We start from the raw sequence: 18,991 nt of genomic DNA on the forward strand, positions 1-18,991 counted from the left end.
TCTACGTTCTATATCCTCTCTACTCCGACCATCACAGTTATTTTGCTGCGAAAGTAGCGAAACTGATTTACTTCTTGAAATGTCTCGTTTTCTAAACTAATTCTGTCAGCATCACCTGACTTCATTCGACTACATTCCATTATACTCGTTTTGCTTTTGTTGACGTTCATTTTATATCCTCCCTTCAACATACTGTCCATTCCATTCAACTGTCCTTTCAAGGTTTTTGCCGTTTCTGACATAATTACAGTGTCATCGGCAAACCTCAAAGTTTTCGTTTCTTCTTCCTGGACTTTAATTCTTACTCCAAATTTTTCTTTTATTTCCTTTAATGCTTGCTCAGTATAGAGATTGAATAATATCGGGCATAGGCTACAAGCCTGTCTTAGTCAGTTCTGAACCACTGCTTCCCTTTCGTGTCTCTGGACTTTTATAACTGCCATCTGGTTTCTGTACAAATTGTAAATAGCCTTTCGTTCTCTGTATTTTACACCTGTCACCTTCAGAATTTGAAAGAGAGTATTCCAGTCAACATTGTGAAAAGTTGACGAAATAAATTTCGGGTGAACAGCCTGATGTGATGTACAAAGGACACAATATTTCGGCAATCGACCTTGTTACCATCATCAGGTGTGCTGATGTACAGCCAAGAGGCTCCTGCTCCTGCCGTGACTTCTCTTAGTCTTCTTGCCTAGTTGATACGTAGGTTAAGTAGCCTACACTGCTGTTCCTACAGCTTCCTCTATATTATTCTTCCATCTCTTTCCTGAATTGTCGTCTGGTTGTCACAATTGGTGTCTACTTCTTCCTTTGCTGCTGGTGCGTGGTCGCTACTCGCGTAGCAGGTCCGGCCAGTTTGTGGTCGGTCGCCAGTGGACTTGATTTCCAAGTGCCCTGCCGAGTTGGTTGTCGGCTTCACTCGTTGCCGCGTAAAGACTTGCCGCCGCTTGCCGGAAGCGCTGTTTGACCAGCGGTGTTCCGGCAAGTTGGTGCAGTTCCCTCGTTGGGAAATCGCGTGGCAGGTGCAGTGCGAGCCCTCCGTTGTGCACGGTCTGGAGCATCTTCACTGAAGTGTCGGCCGCGTTTCCCCAGACAACAGCAGCGTACTCCAACACTGGCCTGATTAGTGTTAGATGGAGCGTTGTGCCGCAGTCTGGAGGTAGTGTCGACTCTGGGTTCAGCAGCGGGTACAGCAGGGGTACCCTGGACAGCGCCTTTGCCCACACCTCCCGAATATGCGCCTTCCACGTCAGGCACATGTAGAGGGTAACACCGAGGTATCGACCAGTACGTGACCACGGTATGGGACCACCCACGATCTCCACCGGCCTCACGTCCACTGGCACCTTCTTCCGCGTGAAAATCACTGCCTGGCTCTTGCCTGCGTTGAATTTGAGCCGCCATTTGGTGGCCCATGCTCCGAGCTCGTCGCAGGCGAGCTGCAGGCGGCGTCTCAGCAGTTGCGAGTTCGTACTCCTCGCGAATAGCGCAGTGTCGTCCGCGTAGAGCGCCAGGTGATCCCTCGGCGTTTCCGGGACGTCTGCAGTGAAGAGGCAGTACAGTAGGGGGCCGAGGACGGACCCCTGTGGTACTCCCGCTCTGACGGGGCGCGCTGTAGACTTCCCATCGTCGACTCGCACGTGGAAGGTGCGTTGTTCGAAGTACGATCGGAGTAGGCGGACGTGCGACACTGGCAGCCCCTGTACGAGCAACTTGTAGAGGAGGCCGCTGTGCCACACGCAGTCGAAGGCGCCGCCGACGTCCAGTAGCACCGCCCCCAGGTACTCACGACGCTCCAGCGCCCCCATCGCCTGCTCCACGGGCCGCAGCAGCTGTTGTCGTGCCGAGTGTCCTCTGCGGAACCCGAACTGCTCTTTGGGAAGCAGGCCTTCTTCCCTGACGTGGCGGCGCAACCTTCTCGCCTACAGGCGTTCAAACACCTTTGAGGTGGAAAGCAGGAGGCTGATTGGCCTGTAGTTCTGGGCCAGCCTGTTGTCTTTCCCTGCTTTTCAATGGCCACCACCTCAGCGTGTTTCCCCGCCGATGGCTAGCTGCAGCTCTTGAAGATGGCGTCGAAAATAGCCTTCAGTACGCGGACTGCGTCAGGCGTCAATTCCTTCAGCAGCGCGTCGGTTACGTCGTCGCAACCACCCGCCTTTCTGGTTGGCAGGAGGGGGAGCTGCTGTTGCACCTCTTCTTCACCTATTTCTTCTATGACGTCATCGTCCGCTCTGGCGGCCGGGTAGGCGGGCAGTCGCTCTTCCACCAGACGGACGTGTTCTTCGTCGACGACGTCTTCCAGCGGCGTGAATTTTGCCGCAAACGTAGCGGCTAGTACGCTGGCTTTGGCGTCTGGTACCGCGAAGGCGTCACGCCCCACCTGCAGTGGTGGAATGCGTTGGTGGCGCCGCAGGAACCTCCTGGTGGTTTTCCATGCGCTGCCGTCATCGATCCTGAGCGTTGAATCAGGCCCGCCCAGTCTCGGTTTCGGTGGTCTGCTACTGCGGCCGCAGTGTGGCCAGCTAAGAGACGGCAGGCGTGAGGTATGTGATTGCCCCTCCCCCTCTCTCGGGCGCTCCCTCCGCCTTGTGGCCCAGCGCCTGGGTGTTCCCTCGTAGGTCGGCGCCCAGCGAGGCTTGCCGGCGGCGTTTCGGCGGTTCCTCCCCCTGCCCTCGAAGTCAGTACACTCTGGGATATGTCTGTCTTCTCCTCAATCCGGCTAATGGCTGGTTCCCAAGCTTGGTTAAGGGTTCGGTTTAGGTTTTCTTACTCTGATCTCTATAGCTTCTTTGATGATACAGTCCCGATACTTCTAAGTCTGTGTTAGGACCTTGCTCTTATCATAATCCATGCCGTGAAGTTCTGACAGGCAATGCTTGGCGATTGCAGACGTAATAGGCTGTTGCAATCTCGTGTGCCGTTGGTGTTCACGGCATCGGTCTTCAGTGGCGCGAATTGTCTGACCTATGTATTCCTAATTACTATTAAAAACAGTCTTGATCACGATTTATTTAACAAGGTGACCTGTTTCGACCACTACTGTGGTCATCTTCAGACCATTGAGTAGGAACCTCTTTCTGTTGGAGAATCACTAGTCGAAACCGGTCACCTTGTTAAATAAATCGTGATCTATACTGTATTTAATAGTAATTATTTATAAGACATTGATCACTGCTGTTCCCAAAATGCATTCAAAAGTAATTCTATGTATTCCTCACCGCGTTGGCACGGTATTTTGTAAACTCCTGATTTACGTAAACCGAGGTCGTCCTTAGCGCTGTCAAGAAGTGCACTGGTTTTAGTTGGAGGGCAGAAGACGGTTTTTACTTGATATTTACGTAAACTGCGTCCAACTTTTGACGCTAAGGCCCCAAAACACGTAAATAATGCCATGTCCGTGTTTTCCTCAGGTTCTTCATTAGTTTCTGCCGCTTGTGTTGCGCGCGTCGGACGTAGAGCATCCCGGATTTGCCTTTCTTGTTGGAGACTATCCTCGTCAGAGAGAGCGCCAGCTCTGTGTACACGAGTTTTTAGCACACCGACTTATACCTACAAGCGGACAGCTGCCACCACCCTGCTCAGAAGAAGGGCCACCTCCACCATCGAGCCAGTGCGAGCGGCAGTACCACAGGGGTCGGTCCTTGGACTGGTCCTTTCCTCCCTCTCTGCACCTCTCACCTCCCTAAGACGCCGCAGGTCATCAGGCCGATGCACCAAGACGACACTGCCCTCATCACTCGCAGCAGACGGCCGCAAATCGTGCATAGAAGCCTACAAGACGCCTGCAATGACTTGGAAAGCTGGACAGTGAAGTGGAAAATCGGTTTTAATGCCACGAACAGCCAGGCGCTGCTACCCACAAAACGACGAAGACCAGTACTACAACAACTGCAGCTCCTTCGAGAATTCGTCCTATGGACAGGCGAGGCCAAATACCTCGGAGTCATCCTGGACCCGACGCTCACGTGCGGAAAACCCGACGTTCGTAAGAGGGCACAGGTCTGCCTTAGAGATCTGCACGCTCTAATTAACGAGAACTCTTCAATCCCAATCCAAAGTCCTGCGTGCGGCCGATTATTTAGTATACCTCTGAAGTCTGGGGCAACGCGGCCGACTGCCACATTATTAAAGTTACAGCGACTGCAGAACATTGCCTTGAGGAGGATATTCCATGTCCCGCGACTATTCCCTGCACAGCATCTTCATGAAGGAGCCCAGATGCCGGAAATGATGCAGCGCTTCAAGCTGCGGGCTACGAGAACTTAGAGAAAACTCAAGGACGCGCCCTCACCACTGGTCCGCCAGTTAGGCCGACGAAATGAAGACAACGACGGCTACAAGTACAAGCAGCCTGTGGCTCTACTGAACAGACAGTAGATCCACCTGCACACGACCTCACGTCCACGACGTACCTCATCCGTGACGACACATCACAAAGTGAAGGCTTACTCAACGATGCAGAATCCAGAAGAAGCAGTCAATCCCTGCAGGGTAACATGGTGCATTACCCCCTTGGCAGTACATCAGCACACCTGATGATGGCAACAAGGTCGATTGTCGAAATACTGTGTACTTTATACACTCACACCAGGCTCTTTACCCGAGATTTATTTCGTCATGAAATAAGTCTGGAGAAACTGAAGAATCACTTGTGAAAAGTTTTCTCTAAGTCTATAAAAGCTCGAAACGTAAGTTTGCATTTTCTTTACCTATGTTCTAACATAAGTCGTAGCGTCAATATTACCCAGCGTGTTCCAGCACTTCTCTGGAAGCCAAACTGATCGCAGGGGTCGGCTTCTACCAGTTTTTCCATTCTTCTGTACAGAGTTCGTGTTAATATTCTGCAGTCGTGACTTATTGAACCGGTAGTTCGGTGATTTTCATACTTGTTAGTACCTGCTTTCCTTGGAATTGGAATTATTATATTCTTCTTGAAGTCCGAGGGTATTTCACCTGTCTCATAGATCTTGCTCACTAGATGGAAGAGTTCTCTCGTGGCTGGCACTCCGAAGGCTATCTGTAGTTCAATAGAAATATCGTCTACTTCTGTGGCCTTGTTTCAACTTAGGTCATTTAATGCTCTGTCAAATTCTTCACGCAATATCATATCTCCCATTTCATCTTCAAGCACGTCCACTTTCATTTCCATAACATTGCCCTCAAGTACATCGCCACTGTATACACATTGTATATACTCATTCCACCTTTCTGCTTCCCCTTCTTTGCTTAGGACTGGTTTACCATTTGAGCGCTTGATATTCCCGAAGGTGGTTCTCTTTCCTCCAAAAGTCTCTAATTTTTTTGTACGTGGCGTCTATCTTACACCTAGTGGTATACTCCTCTGCCGGCCGGTGTGGCCGAGCGGTTCTAGGCGCTGCAGTCTGGAACCGCGCGACCGCTACGGTCGCAGGTTCGAGTCCAGCCTCGGGCATGGGTGTGTGTGATGTCCTTAGGTTAGTTAGGTTTAAGTAGTTCTAAGTTCTATGGGACTGATGACCTCAGATGTTAAGTCCCACAATGCTCAGAGCCATTTGAACCAATTATACTCATCTAGATCCTTACATTTGTCCTCTAGCCATTGCCACTTGCCCATTTTGCACTTCCTGTCGAGCTCATTTTTGAGACGTTTGCATTCCTTTCCGCCTGCTGCATTTACTGCGTTTTTATATTTCCTCTAAAAATGGTTCAAATGGCTCTGAGCACTATGGGACTCAACTGCTGTGGTCATTAGTCCCCTAGAACTTAGAACTAGTTAAACCTAACTAACCTAAGGACATCACAAACATCCATGCCCGAGGCAGGATTCGAACCTGCGACCGTAGCGGTCTTGCGGTTCCAGACTGCAGCGCCTTTAACCGCACGGCCACTTCGGCCGGCTATATTTCCTCTCTTCATCCATTAAATTGAATATTTCTTCTGTTACTCAAGGGTTTGTACCAGCCCTCGTCTTTTTACGTGCTGCCTTCACTATTTCATCTCTCAAAGCTACCCGTTCTTCTTCTACTCTATCACTTTCCCCCGTTTCTTGTCAATCGTTCCCTAATGATCTCTCTGCAACTCTCTACAACCTCTGGTCCTTTCAATTTATCCAGGTCCCATCTCCTTAAATTCCTGCCTTTTTGCAGTTTCTTCCGTTTTAGTCTAAAGTTCATAAGCAATACATTGTGGTCAGAGTCCACTCGCCTCGTACGAGTTGTAATTCTCAGGCTGCTTACACAAGACATCACGGCCGCTGTGTGTGGGCACCCACCCGCCCCCTCGCCACGTCACCGGACCAGCCAGCCACGGCTACGGCCGCGGCCGATAGCGCTGACCTTTGCGCCGCTGATCAATACACCCCTCCCCCTCCTGCCCCTCCCCCCCCCCCCCTACTGAAGGAGGAGGTGGCGATAGGCATCGCAGGCGAGGCGCCCCTAACTCGCCCCCAACCCCCCCTCCCCCCCACCCCCCAGTACACACACACACGGGACGCAGCCCAGTCTGGCGCTGCGGCGCCGAGCCGCCCTCAGTGGGTCACAGTCTGACGGGGAGGCGCCGATCGCGTTTCCAGACCCGCCACAGCAGCGCGGGCAGGTGGCGCTCCCTCTGTGGGTCGAGAGTTGAACGATCGCAGTGTGACTCGAGAGCTCTTTTCATGAAATGTCCCCTTCCTCCTTCACGGTAATACCAGAGTTTCTGCTGCCCAAATGTGGTGTACTTATTTAGCTCTTCTGACGAAACCCGTATGTTATCCAGCCACCCCTACGTTGCACTTTGGAATATACCGGGTGATCAAAAACTCAGTATAAATTTGAAAACTTAATAAGCCACAGAATAATGTAGGTAGAGAGGTAAAAATTGACACACATTGTAGGGAAGCAGCCTACTCGCGCCTTATAAAATTCTCATCAGTCTTTCCATTGTGTGCCAGCCTAGTCCGCTGTAACTAGCTCTGACGTCATAAATGTTGCGCAATACTTTAAAAATCAAGTAAATAACCTGAAACAGCTCTAGCGTGTCAGGAGTAATACTAAATCAATATGTGTTGAATATCAGTTCGATAACTTCAACCATTTTCGAAATTTGGACGTTTTTCTGTAAAAAATCATTGGCGCAACAGAAAAGAGCTAGAGACTTAAAAATTTATATTTAGATTTCTTTTTCATAATAATTTAATAGAAACAGTACTTTGGATCTCACAAATTAAAATTTTAGTGGAAATTCATGATTTTCTGGTTTTTGTCTTAAAAATTAAGGAAGCAAGATAGATTAAGTAGGCGAATAAATAAGGCTAGGATGTTTAAATTTAAGTAGAAGGGAGATCCGCTATAATCATAGAGATGTGAGAAGTTTTAATTGAATAACTATAAAACTATAGCAATAGCGTATCTCCAAAGGCCAAGTTCAGAGCTCTTCTACTGCGTGTAGTGTAATTAAATTAATTCTCTCGCCCAAAATATTTGAGTTAGCCACGTCAGACTTTTATTATGATTACTTACCTGTGTGCTGAATGCACATTTAAATTGAGAGCTTCATCGGCCATCAGCAAAGGAAGCAATGATTTATTCAATAACTTTAAGTGGTGCATTACTAGCCCAGCGGCTAGTCGGGAGAGCCGATTTGATCAGGCGTTCCCTTAGCCGTCCGCACCACGGCTTTATATATAAGAACGCTGCGCAAGGAAGCAAGGCCCCAGTTCTCTCCAGACGCTGAATAGCACGTCATCTGTGTCGGGAGTCGCGTCGCGTCGGTATCATTGCTATAAACAGCCTCGGATGCCGTATTAAGTTACTCGGGATACGCGAAACCCTGAAATCATTTTCGAGTGAAGTGTTAATTCTGGGATGACTTTAATGATCTATCTTCAGTTTGCGTATGTCGTATTTTCTCGTGCCGCCGCGGGTCAAACATTCTACCATTATTTAGTGTGGCGTTTGACGAACATTTTCATCAAATTATGGCGAGCATTCACTTAACCATTTAATTTGGACAGTTATAGTTGCATCAGCGCATTAGACTCTGAGCTGCTCTGGTAGTTGGATTGTGTGGTTTCTTTTTTTTTCATCTGTGACTTTCAGAATATAGCGAACGTTTTTACACGATCGTTTTTGATTATGAATCCCAGACAATCTCCTAATTCCTCAGAGCTATAAGCTGTAGGTATAAGTGTATTTCTCAGATGAAGTGGGCACTAGGAATTCTAATTACAGGCTTCACGTTTTACTAATCACTTTCTGGTTGCCAATATTGTAGTTAGCCAGTGTTGAGAACGGCAAAAGACAGCGTAAATAATAGGAACATTTATATAACAATTAATTCCACCCGCCGCCCCACATACGGTTAATCGGCCGAGAAGTGCATCTACATTACATTACAAATTTTCCACCCGCCGCCCCACAACATGCTTGGAATGACATGAGGTTTTATTAGGAGAAGAAAAAAAGAGAAACAAAGTTCACAAAATGTCCGACAGATGGCGCTGGACAGCAAAACGTCAGTGACTGCGCATGAGAATCGTGTATAATAGGAGCTGTAATGAGAGAGAGAATCAGATGCGCCAGCAGTCGCAGCGTGTTGACGTTACCTGAAAAGGCGCTTTTAGTGAAGCTGTATTGTCAGACGCGTGAAAGATCTCTTGCGCGCGTCGTTTGGTGGTGATCGTGTGCTCAGCCGCCACTTTTGTTATGCTTGGCCTCCCAGGTCCCCAGACCTCAGTCCGTGCGGTTATTTGCTTTGGGGTTACCTGAAGTCGCAAGTGTATCGTGATCGACCGACATCTCTAGGGATTCTGAAAGTTAACATCCGACGCCAATGCCTCACCATAACTCCGGACATGCTTTACAGTACTGTTCACAACATTATTCCTCTACTACAGCTATTGTTGAGGAATGATGGTGGACATATTGAGCATTTCCTGTAAAGAACATCATCTTTGCTTTGTCTTACTTTGTTATGCTAATTATTGCTGTTCTGGTCAGATGAAGCGCCATCTGTCGGACATTTTTTGAACTTTTGTATTTTTTTGGTTCTAATAAAACCCCACGTCATTCCAAGCACGTGCGTCAATTTGTACCTCTCTATCTATATTATTGCGTCATTTATTCAGTTCTCAAATTTATTCGGACTTTTTGATCACTCGGTAAATGTAAAATTTTTCGGAAAGTAAGCTTTTACAATCATAGTAAGCAACGAATACAAGATGTTGGCCAAGTAGCCGGTTATGACGAAACGCAAAATCAGAGAGGCCATCGAAATACTTAAACACCCCAACAACACGAATAGTGTGGAAGTACTCAGGCTTGCCCCATCTTGGCTGCCAGCAATCAGAGCCCAACAGACCGCACTGTCAACACGAGGCGCGAGCACGACCGACGTCCAACATCTGGTAAACAGCAGCCAACTTCTCAATCGCCAGTGACCACCAATCACATAATACAAGAACCAATAGGCAACAGAGGTCACGGTCTCCCTCCACCGCAGTAACCTACTGAAATAATGTTGCGTCTCCTTCTTGCTTAAGTGACTAATGAAATGAACTATCTTTTTATGATTATGACGTAATGGCACGCGCAGTGAACAGTACTAACAAAATACAAGGGACATTGCGTAGCTAGAGCGCACCAGTAGACCCAGAAGAAGGCAGCTCAAACCGTGGCCGAAACGTTGGTTGTAGAGGTTTTTTACAGTATGACGTGATATCATACCCAGAAAACGTTTAACGTCCATTGACTCTGGCCGCAGAAGCCTAAGCAATTATAATACAAGATGAATTTGGCAATAGGTAAAAATGAGCTGTTTTAAAGAGGTGCTTTCACTTTGCAGCCACTAGGATATGCAGTTTTCAAATCCGGAACTCTGTCATGTCATGGGATCTATCTGAAAACAATCAAGAATTTTTCCGAGACAAAATCCCATATCTCGAAACTTCCAGGAACTCATAACGCCGAAAACAAATCCTAGTCCTAAATAAAAATGAATGGCCTAAAATGTAATAAATTTTGCATCACAGCTACATAATCATCCAGTGGTTTCATTTCGATAATAGTGTAACGTATTACTATCTTTACGACGTTTCTCATAGAGCCATATTCGTTATCTCGCATTTCTAGCTGCTTCTCTCGCACAAATAATGATAAAAATTTAGAAATTCAGGGTCGCCACCAGCCCAAGCCCTTCCTAACCATTTAGAAAAAAACGAAGCTTGAAAATTATTAGTTTAATTACTTTAATAATTTAATTACAAGTATGCAAATTTCTTTAAGCAGCCAGATAAATAGCACTCCATGTCTTGCATGAAGCAGCTTGATTAATTCAGAATTGGAAATCGGAGTAAGTGGGTAAGATCAACACCACAGAATTTATCTATCACGTAGATTATTTTTTGTTTTTAAGTATTTGGTTGCACATTCTAACTACACATAACTGGTGCCTGACTAGAAATATTTAAGTAAGGGTTACGTGAGAATGTAACACAGCACAGTTTAACTACAGCAAGAAGAAACACACAACATGGGGGTGGGAGACAATTATACTATCATCTCCTTTGCATTCGCACCATAAAAATATCTCAGTGAGATTCGCATTACGATTCTACGCCTGCACTATTCTGGACAGAGGTCTAACGAATGCACGAGGTTGTGCGATAATTATTCAACATACTAAGTGCGTCTGTTGCTTAAAAACGGCCGAACTAGAGCACGTGGTGCATTCCGATTCAAACTGTTGTGGTGCTTTGTAGAAAGCGCACAAAAAAACGTTTTCTAGCAGAATTTATAGCTCATTAAGCAAGCAAACTGTTAAAATAAAGCCTATTGCGCTGCAGTGGTGGACCAGAAGGGTCATTGATTACCAAACACGTGGCACAAAATCGACACACAAAGAAAAAAGCAGCTTCCACAAAATATAAGATTCAAAATCGTTAAAACTCATACTCGCTTCGACACAGTCTCACACTCTCGTACGGTTGAAGTGATCTTAACCAGCTTTTCCTAATCAGATTTACCGTTGGAAATTCTACATCATCGTTGTTCAAAATTAATAAAGTAACTTCCACACTTTTAACTCAAACACCCAAAAGTCGCCTATTTAAAGCAATATAATTACGGCACATTCGGAAAAATAACTCGCTTGCTGAAGTTCTTAAGTATTTCAACAGTTACACATAACGACGTCCTAACTCAACCTGCTTCCGATCACCTGAAACCCCGCTTAAGAGCTACGACCCGTACTCACCAAGCGTTCACCGAAGAGTGCCCCTTTCTCTTTCCAGATTACCTAGCTCCCCGTGCAGCTGAAGCTACCAGAGGGGTAGCCCTCCGTCACCAACCTCACACACAAAAACAGCCTTGGTTGTTGGTTGTTTTTGGGGGGAAGGAGACCAGACAGCGAGGTCATCGGTCTCATCGGATTAGGGAAGGAAGTCGGCCGTGCCCTTTGAAAGGAACCATCCCGGCATTTGCCTGGAGCGATTTAGGGAAATCACGGAAAACCTAAATCAGGATGGCCGGACGCGGGATTGAACCGTCGTCATTCCGAATGCGAGTCCAGTGTGCTAAGCACTGCGCCACCTCGCTCGGTAAACAGCCTTCGACTAAGATGGGTAAACCTCTCTGTTCAGGTATTGGAAACCTAAGTTGGTCATCCTGTGCTCTCCTTCGAACGAGAAGCAAGATCGTCTGCCCCAGCAGACGACGACCAACTCAGCGTTTCCCACAAAACAAATGGCTCTGAGCACTATGGGACTTGACTGCTGAGGTCATCAGTCCCCTAGAACTTAGAACTACTTAAACTTAACTAACCTAAGGACATCACACACATCCATGCCCGAGGCAGGATTCGAACCTGCGACCGTAGCGGTCGCGCGGTTCCAGACTGTAGCGCCTAGAACCACTCGGCCACTCTGGCCGGCCCCACAAAACAAAACCGAAACCCCACATTCAAACACACATATAATTCTACATCATCGTTGTTCAAAATTAATAAAGTAACTTCCGCACTTTTAACTCAAACACCCAAAAGTCGCCTATTTAAAGCAATATAATTACGGCACATTCGGAAAAATAACTTATTTGAGTGCTCAGTCTTTCTGGAAGAGTTCATGAATTGAGCTAGCATCAGGTAGTAAAGCGAATGAGTTGTACCGAATTCGACAAGCGTCTTATGAAACGACTTCACAGAGACGTTTCATCAGTCATAAAAGCAACAGGGAAAATTCAGATTTTCGTTCGAATAAACTAGATATACTCACTTTGACTATCAACGATCTTCTCAACATAGCACAGTCTCCACATCAGCCATACTTAAAAAAATTAAAGTGGTTAATATGTTATCCAGCCACCATATACAGACAGCAATAAAGGAAATCGAGCTTAAATGTCGAAAAGGTTGAGAGCTGACTCGGAAGAAACGAGAGTCTTACCAGAATGAAATTTTCACTCTGCAGTGGAATGTGCGGTGATATGAGACTTCCCGGCATATTAAAACCGTGTGCCGGACCGAGACTCGAAGCCGGGACCTTTGCCTTTCGCGGGCAAGTGCTCTGTTGACAGACCTACCCAAAAACGACTTACGACCCGTCCTCACAGCTTTAGTTCCGCCAGTACCACTACAACACCTGTCTACAAAAGGCAGAGGGCTCGAGGGAAAAACGACTGTCTCTTTACCCCCTTTCAGGACACTATCCGTTGAGGTAACTCGAGTTCGAATCTCCGTCAGACACACAGTTTTAATCTGTCAGGAAGTTTCAATAAAAGTCTTAAGTTTAACCGTGTCACAGCTGCAAAGGACGTGGAAGGTCTGTTACCTCAACGGATAGTGTCCTGCAAGTGGAATAGGAAAGGAAATGATGAGTAGTGGTACAGGGTACCCTCCGCCGCGCACCATACGGAAGGCTTCAGGAGTGTGTATGTAGATGTAGATGAAGATAAAGAGATGTGAAAACACAGTAACGGGTGTAGCCGAATTAAATGAGGTGACGGCGAGGGAATTTGATGAGTGTTATTTGGGTATCAAAATAACTGACGGTGGCAAGTGTAATGCAGATATGAAATACAGATTGTGTGATAGCAAGAAAAGTTATTCTAAACAGGACAAAATGTTAATACTCCCTTTGTCAGAAAACTTCCAGTATCGTCTTGTTTGTTTATGAGTTTGCAATAACAAAAAGCGAAAAAAGGTTTTTATATTATCTGGTATGTGTGCGTCCTTGAAATCATCTTGGCCACGTTTCCGCGCTAAGTTACTAGGTGGCAGGGCTGTGCTTAGCAGAGCACTGTTTTGTTCTTGGCGCACTAGTTACTGTGGTGATGACTGGGTGTTGTGTGATGTCCTTAGGTTAGTTAGGTTTAAGTAGTTCTAAGTTCTAGGGGACTGATGACCATAGATGTTAAGTCCCATAAAAAAAAAAATAGTTACTGTGACACAGTGGATGCTGATTGTGAGCAAAGGGCGTAGCTTCAGTTCTGCGTTAAACTCGGGAAAACCCCCAGTGAAACGTGGTCACTGATTAACCAAGCATATGCAGGCGAAGCACTTTCAAGAAGCCGTGTTCCCGAGTGACACAAAAGGTTTCGTGAATGCAGAGATTCAGTTCGAGCTGGTCGCCCGTCTACGGCACATACCGACGCAAACAGGGGCGTGTAATGCAGTTACTGCAAGAAGACCATCGCGTAATTGTGCGTGCGATATCAGAAGAACTTAATCTGAATCGTGATGTGTCTCACAATATTTTACTAGAGATTTAGGGAAACGGAAACTTAATGCAAAATTCGCCCATCTCACACAAACAGAAAAACGGAAACAGGAAAGACGAAGACTTTCTGCTGAACTACAGGACAGACCCAGACGTAATCCCACATTTCTATCGAAAACTATTGCTGGGGATGAAAGCTGCTGCTACCACTATGACCCTCACACGAAATATCAAAGCGTCGGATGGCGGAGTCCTGGACCACCAGCCTCGAAAAAAGGTCAGACGACAACCTTCGAGAACAAACACAATGTTGATCGCATTCTTGGATTAGTTCCAAAATGGCTTTGAGCACTATGGGACATCTGCGGTCATCCGTCTCCTAGAGCTTACAACTATTTAAACCAAACTAACCTAATGACATCACACCCATCCATGCCCGAGGCAGGATTCGAATCAGCGACCGTAGCGGTCACGCGGTTCCAGACTGGAGCGCCTAGAACCGCTTGGCCACTCCGGACGGTTTTGGTTACTTCACCATGAGTATGTTTCTCCAGGTTAAACAGTGAACGAAACTCTTAACACTGAAATCTTGAAACGTTTGGGACAAGCAATGCGATGTCGTCGCTCTGATTTGTGGCACTATCAGGACTGGTTGTTACTACGTAACAGTTCAAGACACCATACTACTTTATCAGTCACTGAGTGTCTGGCCAGACATCCTGTTGTTGCCATCCCACATCTTCTATATTTGTCCGACCACTCGATTCGGAATTTTTTCGTTTCCACAAGTGAAAAGGCGACTGACAGGAGAACTTCATCAAGATATTGCAGACCTCCAACGTGCTGTGACTGATGAGCTTACATGCATCGAAGTTGAAAGTTTCCCTGCTTGCTTCCAAGACCTCCAGGAACGTTGGCAGCAGTGTATACATAGCCCACGGGACTACTTTGACACGAACTAGGATCAGCTAATAAAGAGGACTCACTTGAATCAAGGAGAAAAAAGTGCGTGGTAAAACCTGACTAGAAACTTCGATCATTCGATAGGACACCTTGCAAGACATCAAGGAACAAGGAACAGTTTATTGCCTTGAGGAGAAAATATTGTGTGTGTGTGTGTGTGTGTGTGTGTGTGTGTGTGTGTGTGTGTGTGTGTGTGTGTGTCGTGGGGGTGGGGGGGGGGGGGGAGGGGAGGGTTACAAATTGTAGAGGCGTTACGTTAAGAAGAATTTTGCTGACAGCTGGTAAAATTGTCGTTTTATTAATGTACAATCTCTTTCGCAGCCTAAAACCACATCATCAGGTGCATCAATATTAAAAGATCATATGTCACCCAACGCTCCTTGTCAAGACGATGATATATCTTGAGTAGGAGCGATGGCTGCACCTATGGCCTTCTAACGTTGTTGCACTTGGTGAAGGGGCTTTACGTTGAGAAAGCGGTTTTGTATCAATGGAACAACAACTTTACCAGCTGTCAGCGGAACTATTCTCAACATCATGCCTTTGGGTGACTGCGGATGTGCAGAATATAAAAAAAATTGTGAAATTATAGAGGGAGAACAACGCTTGTACACGGCAAGTACGTTGAAATGGATACAGGTTGCAGTAGTTTTGCAGAGGTGAAAACGTTTGGGCAGGGCAGACAATCGGGAAGAGAAGACTGAAACCGCAACACAACAAAACAGAACGTAGGGCAGGACACCATAGGGATAGCGAAACAACATATCAAGAATGATAACTTACAAGATAATCGTGATTATCTGTAGAAGGCAAAATATCATATCATTAAAAATGACACTGAAAGACATGTATGTAGAGTTCATAGGTGTGAATTAAACAATGAGTGCAAATAGACTTAAGGGGACGCAGAGAGAAGCTGTGACAATATTGAGAACGATATTATTGTAGGAAGATTAAAGATTACTTCAAAGGAGTAAACCCAGAAGATGACAACTCACGAGGTGTAGAAGTTAAACTTTTTCGAAATGCAAAAGGAGAACAGTCATATGAGAGAAGACCATTAGAGGTGTGGATAACGGAGAGATTCTTTTCCAGACTATGGGAGAAGGGAAGAGGGAATGTGACATCGAAGGAACAGGTGATCTAGTGATACGGCCAGGATTTCTCAGATCTCTCATTGATGTGAGTTCAAACAAATAAACACAGCCCAGCAAACATCTTTGTTTACATCCGAAAATACATCTATGGTCAGATATTACATTTTGTTTACAGGTTCTGCTATGGTCAAAGTCGTATTTTCCTTGCAGTTCCTGTCTGACTAGAAAGAACTGAAATTGTTTAAAATGAATGTCCTTAGCACTCTACATGGTTATTAAATAGGTGCACTAGTGACTTTTTAGTTTATATGCTATATTACAAAAAATCAAAAGAAGAAAGACAATGGTAGATGCAGGCCACGCTTGTGTTTATTCTGAAAGACCAGTCACGTGTATCAGTTGCAGAACAGCAGACTTGCAGAAGAGGTCACCACTTCATCCTCCACAACACGCGTAGTCTTACAGTAAACGTTGCAGTGGCTGGTCATAAGAATGGAGTTGCGTAAAAAGCACAAGTACTACTGAGAGCTTTCTTTCCTGAGTTTCATCGTATCACTCTGTCGTAAAAAGTTTAAAAGAAACTGGATTTTGTTGATTGAAATTCTACTGCTTGAAATATTACTACTGTATTTATGTAATTGTACTATCACAAGTTCCAATGGAATATTGTCTACTCCGGGGGTCTTGTTTCGACTCAGGTCTTTCAGTGCTCTGTCAAACTCTTCACGCAGTATCATATCTCCCATTTCATCTTCATCTACATCCTCTTCCATTTCCATAATATTGTCCTCAAGTACATCGCCCTTGTATAGACCCTCTATATACTCCTTCCACCTTTCTGCTTTCCCTTCTTTCCTTAGAACTGGGTTTCCATCTGAGCTCTTGATATTCATACAAGTCGTTCTCTTATCTCCAAAGGTCTCTTTAATTTTCCTGTAGGCGGTATCTATCTTACCCCTAGTGAGATAGGCCTCTACATCCTTACATTTGTCCTCTAGCCATCCCTGCTTAGCCATTTTGCACTTCCTGTCGATCTCATTTTTGAGACGTTTGTATTCCTTTTTGCCTGTTTCACTTACTGCTGCATCAAACCAGTCTCAGGACTGGAGACCACAACAACAACTAGCACAAGTGGAATATATTGCCCCTGTATTAATGGCACTTGAAGCAAAAACTTTCTTATTGATACGTAGACCCAATTAGTTTCCTGGTATGTTAGTTACATCGCCCTCAGTGAATTAATCAGGCTCTAATTTTTTCCAGTGAGCCGGCCGGGGTGGTCGAGCGGATCTAGGCGCTACAGTCTGGAACCACGCGACCGCTACGGTCTCAGGTTCGAATCCTGCCTCGGTCATGGATGTGTGTGATGTCCTTAAGTTAGTTAGGTTTAAGTAGCTCTACGTTCTAGGGGACTGATGACCTCAGATGTTAAGTTCCATAGTGCTCAGAGCCATTTGAATCATTTTTCCAGTGATAAGGAGGGCATGGTTTTTTGGATGTATGTGGTGTCACCGCCAAACACCACACTTGCTAGGTGGTAGCCTCTAAATCGGCTGCGGTCCGTTAGTATACGTCGGACCCGCGAGTCGCCACTATCAGTGATTGCAGACCGAGCGCCGCCACAGGGCAGGTCTAGTCTAGAGAGACTCCCTAGCACTCGCCCCAGTTGGACAGCCGACTTTGCTAGCGATGGTTCACTGTCTACATACGCTCTCATTTGCCGAGACGACAGTTTGGCATAGCCTTCAGCTACGTCATTTGCTACGACCTAGCAAGGCGCCATATTCAGTTACTATATGTCTTCTGAACAGATAATGTTCATCATTAATGGATTAAAGTTAAGTATCAAACTAGCTACGTCCACTTTCTGAATTCTAATTCCTTGTCATGTTCCAGACCTCACGTCAGTATAGTCCTTCCCTCCTCTCGCCAGCCTGCGTGAGCTAAAACGCGTGCATTTCGGCCTCCTCTAGTAACACGGTGTTGGCGCTTCTGCCAACCCCAACCCAACAATAAATATATATATAGTTACATACAAATAGAGACACATAGTGTTTTGATTCTCGAGAGAGATGTGAGATTCGGCACTTACAACCGTTCGCCATCACAAAGCGCATCATCGTTGCTGCCCTTACCTTACAAGACTGGAGTGCCACACTCTTATTCCGGCAACCTGCAGGCTGAACTTCTTGGAATTTGTTGCCTTCTACTGTGAAGAACTGCTGATAACAGAGCCTGGATGTGCTGATACGGTCGCTCGCACAACAATCTCATTGTCCTCTGTAGCGTGAGCAGCAGTCGGACGGAATTGTTTAGGGATTGCCATATAATACACGATTTTGCACATTTTGTATGAAGCCGTCAATTTTTGAGTTTTGTGCCAAAAGTGCTGTACCGACCAAATATTTACATGTATTCGCGGCTGAACTGCCGCAGAATAAATAAATTCAGTTGTCGACAGAGTAAGCCGATTACATGGTGCACTGGAAACCGGCGATGCGGTTACAGGGATCGCACGCTGGTCTTTCTCAAATCCTCTGTTTTTCGCACGTCATTCTTCGCATTCTGTGTATATTATTCCATAGCCGACTTGCATGTGTCTGAGCAGGAGGCAGGAGCTGCGAATCCCGCCACTGAAATGGAAAGTTGCGGGAATTCTTTAGGCAGACATAACGGGAATAGCTAGAATTCCTGGTCGCCATATTCCACTTGTTGTCTGAAATAAGTAAATTTAAAATTTAAAGTTCGTAACTCAAGTGACTATACTATCTCATCAGGCGCGCCTCAGGTAGTAGTAGTAGTTATTTTTAACAAAGCGGAATAGACATTTAAGTTGGAATTATGGACATTCGTCTGATTCTTCAATGTTGTCAGAGATAAAGAAATACGTGTTTCAGCATTTTTGGAAATTTAACCCCTATGGCGTCAAAGAGGGGGCGAATTTTTTAAAAATAATTCATTATTGAAGAACAACTAAAGCATTTTTAAAGCTACATCTGCGACAACTGGTATTTGACTTTTCGGTTACAAACAAAAGAAAAAGAAGAAAAACATGTTTCAGTGCTTTTTGCAAATTCATCCCCTAAGGGGATGAAATCGGGATGAAATGTTTTACGTAACATTTCATCACGAAAGCCGATCGGTCTAAGGCACTGGTCACGGACTGTGGGGCTGGTCCCGGTGGAGGTTCGAGTCCTCCCTCGGGCATGGGTGTGTGTGTGTGTGTGTGTGTGTGTGTGTGTGTGTGTGTGTGTGTGTGTGT

This window comes from Schistocerca americana, chromosome 9 (genome assembly GCF_021461395.2).
Source record: "Schistocerca americana isolate TAMUIC-IGC-003095 chromosome 9, iqSchAmer2.1, whole genome shotgun sequence".
Lineage (NCBI taxonomy): Eukaryota > Metazoa > Arthropoda > Insecta > Orthoptera > Acrididae > Schistocerca > Schistocerca americana.